At 38.5% G+C, this 14,776-nt stretch overlaps 1 pseudogene; it reads left to right on the forward strand.

Annotated features, from left to right (window-relative positions):
- The first annotated feature begins 5,091 nt into the window (after positions 1-5,091).
- Positions 5,092-5,719, forward strand: LOC110144663 (glutathione S-transferase Mu 4-like; annotated as a pseudogene).
- The last annotated feature ends 9,057 nt before the right edge of the window (positions 5,720-14,776 follow it).

The raw sequence follows: 14,776 nt of genomic DNA on the forward strand, positions 1-14,776 counted from the left end.
ATGGGGTCGCAAGAGTCAAACACGACTGAGTGACTCAACAACTGCTGTAATAAACTAACACAAATTTAGTAGCTCAGAGCAACACAAATGTATTATCTCCCAGTTCTGGAGCTCAGAAGTCCTACTTTAGTATATGTGCTGCCGAAGTGAGCACTCAGAAGTCCTATATTCAAGACATCAGCAGGGCTGCATTCCTCCTACAGGCTCCACTGGGGGCAAAATTCATTTCTTGCCTTTTCAGCAACTACCAGCATCCCTTGGTTTGTGGCCCCTTCCTCCATTTTCAAAGCCAGAAGCAGAGCATCTTCCAATCTCTTTCTTGCTTTTCCTGCCCTGTCTATTATTCCTCATCTCTGCTTCCTTCATCACATCTTCTCTGACTCTCCTTCCTCCCTCTTTCTCTTATAAAGACTGTTATAAGTGCATTGGACCCACCTGGATAATCCAACATAATCTCCCTATCATGAGATCTTTGATTTAATTGCAACTACAAAGTGTTTTTACCAAGTAAAGTGACATAACCACAGGTTTCTGGGGATCAGGACATGAATGTTTGGGGGATGGAGTTGAAGGGACATTAATCTGTCTACCACAATGATTAACAACATAAATGTACAAATTGTAAAAAATATTTTTGGTGTCAGAATATTATATAACATAATAAGTTTCCTAATACTTTAATAATGTGATATCTTGATTGATCATAAGATTTTTCTGGCTTAGTATTCTACAAATTTACTATTAGGCTATCAAAATTTATACTTTTAGCAACTTTGTTCTCAACTGACATAATTGAAAGTGCCATCAGTCTCTCTTGGCAAATGCAAGATGGCAAATGATTTTTAATAATTTCAAATTTAGAGAAGGAAACTTCCTGCTGATGCAACTGTTACAGGAGCTGATATGAGTATTTTATGACCTGTAGCAACTTTGGGTTAATGTACAAATTTTGGTCCATCTAGAATTTATGATTCTCATGTAACTATTTTTCTAAAAAGATTTAATTCATGTAAATCAGCTTTTTGTAAGTCCAAATTTAATTCTAAATGTATATTTATATAATAATAATATATTAATTTTTCCTCTAACATTTCCTATAACTTGTGAGGGTTGTTCAGTTCAGTTCAGTCGCTCAGTCGTGTCTGACTCTTTGAGACCCCATGAACCGCAGCACGCCAGGCCTCCCTGTCCATCACCAACTCCTGGAGTTCACCCAAACCCATGTCCATTGAGTTGGTGATGCCATCCAACCATCTCATCCTCTGTCATCCCCTTCTCCTCCTGTCCTCAATCTTTCCCAACATCAGGGTCTTTTCAAATGAGTCAGCTCTTCGCATCAGGTGGCCAAAGTATTGGAGTTTCAGCTTCAACATCAGTCCTTCCAATGAACATCCAGGACTGATCTCTTTTAGGATGGACTGGTTGGATCTCCTTGCAGTCCAAGGGACTCTCAAGAGTCTTCTCCAACATCACAGTTCAAAAGCATCAATTCTTTGGCATTCAGCTTTCTTTATAGTCCAACTCTCACATCCATACATGACCACTGGAAAAACCATAGCCTTGACTAGATGGACCTTTGTTGACAAAGTAATGTCTCTGCTTTTCAATATGCTGTCTAGGTTGGTCATAACTTTCCTTCCAAGGAGTAAGCGTCTTTTAATTTCATGGCTGCAATCACCATCTGCAGTGATTTTGGAGCCCAGAAAAATAAAGTCAGCCATTGTGAGGGTTATACAATAAACCAAAAGTGGCTTTATGATATATGTATAATTCAATTATAAGGAAAATTAATTTAAAATTTCTCTTCCTCATTAATTAGTGGTTTATTCGAGGCTGCATATGAAAACAGTGTTCTTTTCTGTTGAATAGGATGATCCCTAAATTTAATTTATATGTCTAAACCTCCTGTGGGTATTTACTTTGCAACGTTTCAGCAGTTTTCAAAAGCAGAGAGTCTAAACTCTTAGAAGAACTCTAATAACTCCTTTATATATACACTATTACCATTCCACATGCACACCTTTATTTTGTACTAATTTACTGACAAAGTTTAATGCCTAACTGAGAGCAGTTCTTGTCATGGAACTCAGGATGTCAAGTTCATATTTGTGTAAATCCTACAGGGACGGACAGGCAAGCCCATTTCCCATTATGTGTCCCAGGGTGGAGTCCTTGCTCACTCCTGCACCAACAGCTCCTGCTACCAGGGCTGCTGCTTCTGCAGCTGTGGCCACCCACCATGAACAGCACCAGTCTGGACCCAGTTCCTAGGCTGACTGCCTTGGGGCCCTATGAGGGCCAGACTATACAAAAGGTCTATCTGTGCCCACATAACCTGCCATTCCTATGAACCTAAGCCCACATGAGCACACGCTACCATCAAGCACATCTCCACTGTTCATGCACCTGCTTCATTATTTCATCAGATTTCATTTACAAAACACAGATCAACGATAACATTGTTATGAATCTTTAGAAGGCAACAGTAAAGCTTACTTGATGGTGGAAATGTTAGGACTTCAGCTTCCAATGCAGGGGGTAGATGTTCAATCCCTAGCTAGAGAGCTAAGATTCTGCATACCTTGAGGCCAAAAAAACAAAAACAGAAGCCAATACTGCAACAAATTCAATAAAGACATTCAAAATAGTCCACATTAACAAAACAAAACAAAACCAATTATGGAGTCCTTCTGGGGGTGGGGTCCCTATGTGACTGCCCAGGTGGCACACCTAAGATGACCCTGGTGCCAATTAGGCCATTTGATACTTAACTGATCAGTGAACATACATCAGATCCATGCAACAGATATGGTGCTCACTCATGGTATCTTTTTCCAGCTTTTCCTAAATGTGCTCTAACAAGGAGGAACATGACTGTTTCTACTACCAAAATAATAACTCAGAAGCCTGTATGCCTTTGTACTTTCACATCCATTATCTCACCAGAGTGCCACAACCCACTGCAGTAGCGAGAAAGGATTATTGGTTCTAATTAATTAGTCCTCACAACGATCCATGGTGGTCTGGAAGTATTTTTGAAGCTGTCTGACAGATGAAGTCAGAGGTAAATGATTTTCCTATCTACCTCACCAGGCTGTTGGGTGACTGAAGTTAAAAGTGGTTATGAAAAGTGTTTTGTCAGCAATGAGGTAGAGAGCACATATATTACCATTATTCTTTCTTGGGAACATCACATGGTAAGGACTGGGGAATCAAATTCAGGTTTACAGTAACTAATCAAGATCTCACCTTTTAAATGTTAAATCTTTTCAGTTTATGTAACCTGGCCAAACAACCTATACCTTAATCTGAACTCTTTATGGTCTGAGTCCATTCGAGAAGGGCAATTTGCTACTTCCAGAAAAATAAAATTATGCAACCAGCTAAGAATATCACCTGGACATGGAACAACAGACTGGTTCCAAATAGAAAAAGGAGTACATTAAGGCTGTATATTGTCACCCTGCTTATTTAACTTATAGGCAGAGTACATCATGAGAAATGCTGGGATGGAAGAAACACAAGCTGGAATCAGGATTGCCGGGAGAAATATCAATAACCTCAGATATGCAGATGATACCACCCTTATGGCAGAAAGTGAAGAACTAAAGAGCCTCTTGATGAAAGTGAAAGAGGAGAGTGAAAAGTTGGCTTAAAGCTCAACATTCAGAAAACTAAGATCATGGCATCTGGCCCCATCATTTCATGGCAAATAGATGGGGAAACAGTGGAAACAGTGGCAGACTTTATTTTGGGGGGCTCCAAAAAAATCACTGCAGATGGTGATTGCAGCCATGAAATTAAAAGATGCTTACTCCTTGGAAGGAAAGTTATGACCAACCTAGACAGCATATTAAAAAGCAGAGATGTTACTTTGTCAACAAAGGTTCATCTAGTCAAAGCTATGGTTTTTCCAGTAGTCATGTATGGATGTGAGAATTGGACTATAAAGAAAACTGAATGCCAAAGAATTGATGCTTTTGAACTGTGATGTTGGAGAAGACTCTTGAGAGTCCCTTGGACTGCAAGGAGATCCAACCAGTCCATCCTAAAGGAGATCAGTCCTGGGTGTTCATTGGAAGGACTGATGTTGAAACTGAAACTCCAATACTTTGGCCACCTGATGCGAAGAACTGACTCATTGGAAAAGACCCTGATGCTGGGAAAGATTGAAGGTGGGAGGAGAAAGGGACGACAGAGGATGAAATGGTTGGATGGCATCACCAACTCAATGGACATGAGTTTGGGTAAACTCCGGGAGTTGGTAGATGGACAGGGAGGCCTGGCGTGCTGCAGTCCATGGGGTTGCAAAGAGTCAGACACAACTGAGCAACTGAACTGAACTGAAGAATATCACAAATAAATTAAAAAACAAGTCTGAGAAATACAAAATAGAAAAAAATACTCTTGTATGTTTGTGAAGTAACATTACTATAAAACTATTGAGTTAAAATGGTAAATCGTGAGAAAATTATAAATTCTTAGAACTCAAGGGCAATTAAAACATCATAGGTCAAAAATGTGTAGGACACAGAAAGAACTTTAAGGCTTTAAATACATTTATCAGGAAACCAAATTTTTAAAAGAGTTAAGCATTTAGATCAAGAACTTGGAAACAGGGCAACAGAGCAAACTCAAGAGAAAAACAGGAGAAAGAAAATAACACACGTAAAGGAAGAAATCAATGAAATAGTAAAAAAAAAAATGACATTGAAGATTAAAAAACAGAAGCTGGTTCTTTGAAAGAATAGTAATATGGACAGGTCTTGGGCAGGTATTTTTTTTAAGGGGGAGAGAGACAGACAGATATACACATAAACATACAAGACCTCAATGGTGAGAAAAAAAAAAAACACAAAAGAGCTATAAAATGATCTGAATAAATGGAAAGCCATTCCAGCATCTTCCATGGGACAACTTAATACTGTTAAAGGTCAATTCACCTCAAAATGATATATAAAAAGAAAATTCTGATCAAAACTCTGGTTGCATTCTTTGAGGAACTTGACAAACTTATTCTAAAATTTACATGGAGGGTGAACTTCCACCTCAGTGGTGTGGAGAGGGCGCCTGGATCCACAGCCTCTGATCATGGCAATGACCCTGGGTTACTGGCACCTCCACAGCCTAGCTCATGTAGTCCGCCTGCTCCTGGAATGCACAAACTCAAACTATGAGAAGTACAGAATAGGGGACAGCCCCAACTATGACAGAAGCCAGTGGCTAAGTAAAAAATTCAAGCTGGGCCTAGGCTTCCCCAATCTGCTCTATTTAATTAATGGGGCTCACAAGCTCACCCAGAGCAAGGCCACCCTTGACTCCACTGCTCACAAGCACAACATGAGTAGTGAGACTGAGAAGATATGCATGGCCGTGATGGGGAACCGGGCTACAGACACTGCTGATGACTTGGTCTGAGTCTGCCACCGCCATCACTCTGAGAAAATGAAGTCTCAATACCTGAAGGAGATCCCTGAAAATATGAAGCTCTACTCAGAGTTTCTGGGGACAAGGACTTGGTTTGCAGGGGACAAGCTCACCTATGTGGGTTTCCTGGCCTGCACTTTATATTTGACCCCAAGTGCCTGGATGAATTCCTAAAGCTGAAAGACTGCCTCACCTGCTTTAAGGGCCTAAGGAGGATCTCTGCATGCATTAGTCCAGCTGCTTCCTCCCACACCCTTTATGTTCAAGGATAGCCATGTGCGGCAATAAGTAGCACCCTGGAAGGCAGGAGGTGAATCCAAGAGCCAGTGCTGCGCTTGCTGGACCTCCCTGCACCCCAGGACCTTACTCTCTCCTTTCTTTCCATTTGCCTCCACTTAGGCCTTATTTGGCCCCAACTCTTTCCCAATCCCATTCATCCAGGATCTTTAAAACTCTACAGCAGCATCCCACTCTTCTTCAGTGAAGCCATCCCCTGACGTCATGCTTTCTGCTCCAAAGACAACCAGAGGGTCCTTCCTTTCTGTGTGTGTGTTTTTGTTTTTGTTTTTGTTTTCTGCCATGAGTCACTTCACCAGAACCCTGGCCTGCAGACTTTAGGCTTGATTTCCTCCACACTGCCCTGAAGACCAGTCCTGGCCTGGTATGCCGACCATGCTCCCCCAGTGTGCTCCCTACCCAGCCCTGCCTGATTACCAATAAAGCCTTAGCCACACACACACAAAAAATAAGTAAAATAAAATTTACATGGAAAAATAAAGGTCTACAAATAGCTACCTTTGAAAAATAAGAACTAAAAAGATCACAATGTTCCATTAGATACTGACATACTTAAAATATGTAGCAATATTTTTTGAATGTATGCTAACCAGGGGCTTCCCAAGTGGTTCAGTAGTAAAGAATCTGCCTGCCAATACAAGAGCCACAGGAAACGCGGGTTCCACCCCTGGATCAGGAAGATCCCTTAGAGAAGGAAATGGCAAACCACTCCATTATTCTTGTCTGGGAAATCCCATAGACAGAGAAACCTGGTGGGTTACAGTCCATGGGTTGCAAAGAGTCGGACACGGCTGAGCAACTAACACTTACCCTTACCCAGATTGTGGTCCTCAAATACCATTTCCCACTAAACAAAACCAAAGCTACTTAAAGAAATGGCTGATTGCAGGTCTAAGACAGAAAATGTCCAAGATAAACCTGGAACACATTGGCTTGCCATATAGGAAGGAGGCAGTACAGAAATCACTAAGTCATGCTGAAAGGACCCACCCAGGAGCCAACTTGAAGAAGCTCCCAAAGACCAAAGGTAATCAAGTTCAGCATCAATAAGAATAATGACTGCCATAAATTGAAGCACATCAATTATGTTTAAATCCATGAGTTTACAATGATGCCAAAAACATAAAACAAATTTTAAAAGACTAATTAGTTACTTTTAAAGATGCTAATAAACCAACTTATTATTTTGAAAATATGTAAATAAAGGAGAAGAATCAAGCTGTTACTCTGACTCCTAAATGAATTGTACCATTGAATAACCAAATAGTAGATAGGGGGATTTTTTTTTTTAATTGAAGTATTCCAACTAAAAATAAGGGAGAAGTGAAAGAATTACAATTTCATTATTTTGTATTCCTCAATGAAATAATGTATCAAGACACTGATCATCACAAAAAGAAAGATAATAAAGCCTCCTGATGGAAGAAAACACCACTGTTTACGAAGTCACCTTCTCAGAAAACCAAACCTGAATCTGATCAAATCTCTAGATTACACTATGACTTTATAAGAAATACAGAAAACAGAGGAACATATTGAATGACAGAATAGAAATGCATTCAACAAAATCAAGACTAGGAAGTTTCACAGGAAAAAAATAATCAAATTTCTTCCTTAAATGAAATGCAAAGGGAAAGAGATGGAGGGCAGAACCAACAAATTAAAATCATTTAAGAGACATATCAATGAATCACACTTTATTTGGATTCTGATTCAAACTGTTAAAAACTACAGACATGTTTATGAAACAATTAGAAATTTAAACACTGATTAGATATCTGATCATGTCAACGAGTTATTGTTCTTTTCTTCTTGTCATAATTGTATTCGGATTGTTTTTGCTTTAATTCTGTATCTTTTAAAGATACATACTGAAATATTTACACATAAAATGACATGTCTTAGTCTGTCTTGAAAATAATACAGAAGATGTGGAGACTGAGTGGAATATAGATTTTAAATGACTGTGAGTTTATGATTATGGAGGTTTGGCAATGATTACATGGGAGTTCATTATGTTAACCAGTGTAGTTTTGTTTATGTTTGATGTTTCCCTTAATCATGAAATGTTTAAAATAATATGATACTTTCAACAAGACTATATGAATTAATCAATGAAACAAGAGAAAGGTCAGAATCTGGCTCTATCTATCTATCTATTCAAAACACTAACAAATATATAAAGGAAAGCTCAAACAGACTGGTGATTTTAAAAAATGCAAACTAAAGAAAAATTGAGGTATCACTTTATATCTATTACTTGACAAAAATTAGGAAACTGGATGCTGCCAATTGTTGGCAGAAATAAAGAAAATTGAACTATTTATATATTTTCTGGTGGTATCTTAACATGTAGACCTATAGTGTGCTTACAAGTACTTAACAACCAGCTCTGCAGAAAGAAAAAATATATAGCTTTACCAAATATATATGTGTGTGTGTGTATATATATATAGTATATATGTTTGTGTGTATACATTATATAGTTTACTATGAACTTTATTGATATCTATGCATATAGCATACAATTCATAAATAATGATAAACAATACCTTTATTGTAACTTCCATAAAATTAATTGATTTTCATAGAATGCTTTTGTTGATTTTTGCCAAAGTGCTTTCCTGTGGATGCTATCCAAGAAGGAGTGCAGATCTGATATGAATGTTGGTCGATATTTTAGTGCATATTAGGAAGACAGCAAGGGCTTCCCCAATGTCTCAGTGGTAAAAAATCCACTTGCAATGCAAGAGATGTGGGTTTGACTCCTGGGTCAGGAAGATTACCTGGAGTAGGAAATGGCAACCTACTCCAGTATTCTTGCTTGGAGAATTCCATGAACAGAGGAGCCTGGAGGGCTACAGTCCATGGGGTTGCAAAGCATTAGACATCATTGAGCGACTGGACAGGCATTAGGAAGAAGGCAAAAGTGAAGCAGTGAAGATGTAGGTGTGTTTGCCAGTGATCTGAGCAACTTCTTTGCTGAATCAAATATTTGAGGAATACTTCCTCAAACTTTTTTGTTATTCACAATGTAACAGCTGCAGACCTAATATACTTTAAAATTTATTTATATTACTAACATTTTCTTCATCACTTTCCTAAGCCTAAACAATTAATTAAACAATAAATCAGAGGTCACCAAACTTTTCCTATAAAGGGCCATATAAGAAATGTTTTAGGTTTTGTGAGTCATATGATCTCTGTCACTATTGAACTACTCAAATCTGCTGTGTAGCACAAAAGCCATCATACACATTATGTCAACAAATGGGCAAAATTAGGCAGTAAGTTGGGTTTCCATAGTTTGGCAACCCCAGTAATTTGTGGCATTTGCTGATTTTTGCTACTAATACAATGTCACTGAACACGAAGTTGTGAAGAGATATGCATTAGCACATTAGCACATACAACATTTCTACAATAGAAATAGAACATGCATAAATGATGATAAGTGCAAAGATAATCATACTATATAGTAAAATAATTAGGAAGTGATGAGTTTTAAATATTTATTACTTTTGATTTTTATATAATTTATCTAATTGAAATTTTATACAATTTAGTGAATAATAATGTCTCTTTAACAGCCAGCTTTGCACAGTTCCTAAAAATTAACCAGCTTTTGTGAGCCTATCTGAGTAAACTTGTAAAGATTATTGAGAAGAATATACCATACCTAATCCAGCGATGGAGAGGATCTTCCACTGATAGAAAGCATAGATATGATGTGGTAGATATAAATCATTAAATGCCAGACAACAGAATGGACTAGACATACACATAGGAACCTATGTCGCACAACTCCAAGCATTCACATTACCGTCTTTGTAATGGCATCTCTTGAGTAAACCATAACAATATGATTAGATCTTAAAAACACAGTGCTGAATTCTACTTCAAGCCATGATGGAATAACTAGGACTAGACTAGCCCTCTTGATGTGAACTTTTAGAAAATTGTACAAAACATATGAAACAAAGTTTTTAATCACTGGGCAACAGGCAGCAGAAGACAGATCCACACAAGAAGAGAAAAGAGATACAAAGTAAGCACCATAATTACCCTTTGTTTCTTACCTGGATGCATTGTTAGACCACAGTGGAGGATGAGGTGAAGAGAAATGTAAGCACACATGGAGAGCTTATTGACTTAAGAATTCTTGATAGAAATCAGAGTCCTGGGAGCTTGAAGCAGTTAAAATTGTAGGACAGAGTACTGAAGAAGACAGATCACACAGAAGACAGCTTTAGAACTCTACATTGGGAGAAACTATAAGAAAGACGAGTAGCTTTAAAAAAAAAAAACAATAGACTAGTAACTAAAAGCTAAAGAATTTAAAAAAAAAGAATTTAAAAAAAAAGCTAAAGAATTTCTAGAATTCATAGAGCCTGGAGAGTCATTTGATTTCTAAACAACCAGAGTAAAGAGTCCTCATTGAGGATGATGGAGGGAAAAAATGTTTGAGGGGAAAATTGCTTTAAATTTTAAAAATTTAATAGAAACTCTAAACCACAGATTGAAAGGCTCAAACAGGATACACATAATGAGATCCACACTACGGCACATCAAAATCAAGTTGCTGAAAATCAATTATAATTTTAAAATCATAAAAGAATCTAGGAAAAGAAAACACATATACAGATATGAGAAAAAACTCAGATCATAAGATAGAAAACATGCCAGCCAGACAAAATATGTCCTATCTTAAGAGAAAATACAATCAATGAACACTGAATCCAATATGACACAGATGTTGAGATTATCATGCAAGAATTTTAAAGCAACTATTTATCACTATGCATAATAAAGAACAGAGAAGATAAAAAATCTCAGCAGAGAAACAGAAAGTGTAAAACTGTGAAAGAGAAGTGTTAGTCGCTCAGTTGTGTCTGACTCTTTGTGACCCCGTGGACCATAGCCCACCAGGCTCCTCTGTCCATAGAATTCTCCAGGCAAGAATACTGGAGTGGGTTGCCATTCCCTTCTCCAGGGGATCTTCCTGACCCAGGGATTGAACCTGGGTCTCCTGCATTGCAGGCAGATTCTTTACCATCTGAGCCACCAGGGAACCTTATAAAAGAGAAGCAAGTGTAAATTTTAGAACTGAAAATATAAATCTGAAATTTTAAAAAGCACTAGACGGGCTAACAGTATAATGGACATAACAGAGGAAAGATTCAATGAGACTTGAACACAGTTCAACAGGAATTATCAAATCTGAAGAACACAGAGCAAAGATTTTTTTTTAATGAATAGAACTTCACGGACCTATGGATCAATCTATATATGTTAAAATTCTAACACAAGTGTAATTGCAGTTCCAAAAGGAGAAAAAAGAGAAAGAATGTGGCACAAAGAACATTAGAAGAATAGTGGCCAGAATTCCCCCAAATATAGTAAAGACATACATTTACAGATCTAAGATGCTAAGTGAAATCTAAATAGGATAAATATGAAGAAAATTGGATTAGTCACATTGTAATAATATTGGTGGCATCATTTTGAAATATTCTAGTCAAAGCTATGGTTTTTCCAGTAGTCATGTATATAGATGTGAGAATTGGACCATAAAGAAAGCTGAGCACTGAAAATTGATGCTTTTCAACTGTGGTATTGGAGAAGACTCTTGAGAGTCCCTTGGACTGCAAGGAGATCCAACCAGTCAATCCTAAAGGAAATCAGTCCTGAATATTCATTGGAAGGACTGATGCTAAAGCTGAAACTCCAATACTTTGGCCACCTGATGCGAAGAACTGACTCATTGGAAAAGATCCTGATGCTGGGAAAGATTGAAGGCGGGAGGAGAAGGGGACGACAGAGGATGAGATGGTTGGATGGCATCACTGACTCAATGGACATGAGTTTGAGTAAACTCTGAGAGTTGGTGATGGACAGGGAGGCCTGGCTTGCTGCAGTCCATAGGGTCCCAAAGAGTTGGACACGACTGAGCAAACTGAACTGAACTGAACTGATGTACTCACACATAATATATACTGCCACAGAGAGGATAACAAACAAATATGAATAAAAATCTAAAGAATTCATTGAAAGCCCTGTAATCTTAATTTGAACTGGAAATATCCCTCTGAACTCAAAATTCATTTTTCTCTTTCTAAAAACCACATAGTTCCTAGCTCTGCTCACTAAAAAGGCCTTTAAAGGTAATGACAACCCAGTAGCAATGAGCATCCGTAACACTCAGATACTGGTTTGAGTCGTCTCAAAGTAAAGCATTTGCCCCCAAAAGCAGTCAAGTCTCCTTAGAGAAATGACTGATCCTATTAGAACAATAAATATTCAAGATGAGTCTGTAACAAGTAGAGAGATCTGTCAAAACGAACCAAAAATCAAATTTACGGGGCTCCCACTGGCCAAAAATGAGTTAACATGAGCATTAAAAAAATAAGGACTTCACTGGATTGAAAAGTAATGATCATTAACAAATCCATGAATCCACAATGCTTCTAAAAATCTAGGAAATGATCATCACAAATTCTCAAACCATGAGGTGAAATGTTGACAGGAAAATTTATAATTGATAGATTGAGCTGCCAGTACCTACACTCACTGATGAATCTGAATATCACTAGAAGTTGGATGGCCAAACAATATGTGTCTCCTGATAATTATAGGAAATACACAGTAACACCTACGAAGTAATTTTGCTAAATGATAATAATAAGTAATAATCTAATCAAACCTCTTTGTCTAACTATCTAATTACAGGAAATATGGGATATGGAGGAGATATTACATGACACCAACAGATCAGCCAAATCCAATATGCTGGAAATTCTAAAGAAAAAATAAACTGATTTCTTCAACAAAAAATGTCATTAAGAAAAACCAGAATGTGTGTGGAGGGGGAGGTGCTATTATATATAAAAGAGAGAGAGAGAGATTTAAGATACATAGCAATCAAATGCAATGTAGTTTGGATCCTGATTCTAAGAAAGCAAGAGCAAAAAAAAAGAAAAAAAAACATTCTTTATACAATCAGGGAAATGTGAACATGGAGTATTTAATATTAAAGAAGTATTATTCTAGTATACATGAAATGATATTATGACTATGTTTTTTTTTAAAGTGTCCCTAGTGTTAGCCCAGTGGCTACCCATGCCAGGGTACCATCTTTCCCTGGTAGAAATTATTTTTAAAGAAATGAGTTAACCCACTCCTCGGTAAAGATTATCTTGGGCTACTTAAATCTTTCCTTTGATCTTTGTTTAGCTGCTTAATTCTTTGTTAGGGAAGATTATAATGGATGGATCAGGCTGTCACCAAACCAGCTCTTCTACTCCAGCACCTCCTTAAACACTGCCCTCTGGACCGTGTAGCTGTTCTTGGTTCAGGCTTCAGATGGCCAGTGGTCTGCTCCCTAGCCCTGATGCCATATTGCTACAACCATCGCAGACTCAGCTTCTGCAACCTTGGGAAGCACTCAGTTATCCACCAAAGGTTATCTCTCTTCTTGCTCCATGAGGAAGCCGATTTTCTCCTTTCTGGTATAACAGCTGTCTCAACTGACCTCTGGAGGGCTGGCTCAGAAATGGCCACAGCCTCTCTAATGCTGGTTCAGATGGACAATTCTATATGCCAAGAAGGAGGTGACGCCACAAAGCCAGGATAGGAATGTCTACCTCTTCATATCTCCTCATGGGCTATGGCCTTTCTACTGGTCAGCTCTATGCCAGGGCACTGAATGGCTCTGGGGCCCTTTAAATTCTCTCCTCTCTGTCTGACTTCCTGAAGAACCCTTGACTGGTCCCCACCCCTCCTTTGTGCATGGCAAGAGGAATGGGGGTATTAATCCTAGTGTCCTTGGAGCACTGTGTTGCTTCTTCCTGAGGGCTCAGGGGTTCTCATGAAAAAGGACCCTAGGAATTGCATCCACATCACAGAATTCCAGAGCTCTGCATGTAGATAGGCCCATCCAGGACACCACTACTCAGAGAGAAATGAAAAGCCATCTCTTCCTGGAACAAAAATGAAACACAGGAGGAGGAGACGGCAAGCGCAGGCAGCATTAAGAGTGAAAGGAAAGAGCTGAGCAAGCAAATTAAGGCCTTTTCTCTGGAAAGTAAAGCCAGGCAGAGGTACCACAAGGGCTTCTAATGCTCACGCAGTGATTAACACCCCAAATGGAGACTGAACAAGAGCTGAGCACAGCAGCACAAGATTTCAGCCTCTAATAAAAGTTCAGGGTGACTGAAGGACATTTTTTAGTTCATCCCAGTAAGGAACACCACTTAGACAAGAAAAAATTTCTAAATGCTCATAGTTAAACCATCTAAGTGATTTATTCTGATAGACTATAGAGACAGACTAAAAATGTAGATGCATGTACATTTCTACAGTCTGTCTTTTCATTAAATATACACACATGATATGAAAGCTTGCTTAAAGCGTATCCTTGCTGCCACTTCAGGGAGTACAGGTTCAATTCCTGGTTGGGAAACTAAGGTCCCATGGTGTGGCAAAAAATAAATAAATGCAGCATATCTGGAGTCTGAAAAATAATAAGTCATACTGTGTTATTGCTTTGTGAGTTTATTGTTGCTTTTCCAGAAAAAGTTCTGACCAACCAAGTCATGGGCTTGGTTCCTTCACCTTGGCTGTTATTCAGAGAAAATCCATAGCCCCTAGCCAAAAGGCCCCACTTTCACTGGGTTGTAGAAACCTACACTGCAGGTATGTGACCCAGAAAACCACCCAAAAGCATATAAAGGCAAATGACCCACACCCACTTTGTCTTCTCCAAAGTTAGACTAGCTCCCCAAGGTACACTATGGTGTCTTATCCCACCCTACTTCCCCCAGAAGTAAGAAAACACATTCATTATCTATTCACATACAAAATAGAGTTCGGTTTCTTTTTTAAACCATTTAGTAAAACCTGATGGCGCACAGTGTGCGCCAAACACTGCTATGAACCCATCACATAGAAATGCTAACTGCTTTATTTCAACCAGGAACTTGTGCGCAGCCATGGCTCCTTACCCCTGTCCACACTGGCCTCTTACACCAAGTTCATGTGTGTGTTTCAAGGA

This window comes from Odocoileus virginianus, unplaced genomic scaffold, assembly GCF_023699985.2.
Source record: "Odocoileus virginianus isolate 20LAN1187 ecotype Illinois unplaced genomic scaffold, Ovbor_1.2 Unplaced_Contig_1, whole genome shotgun sequence".
Lineage (NCBI taxonomy): Eukaryota > Metazoa > Chordata > Mammalia > Artiodactyla > Cervidae > Odocoileus > Odocoileus virginianus.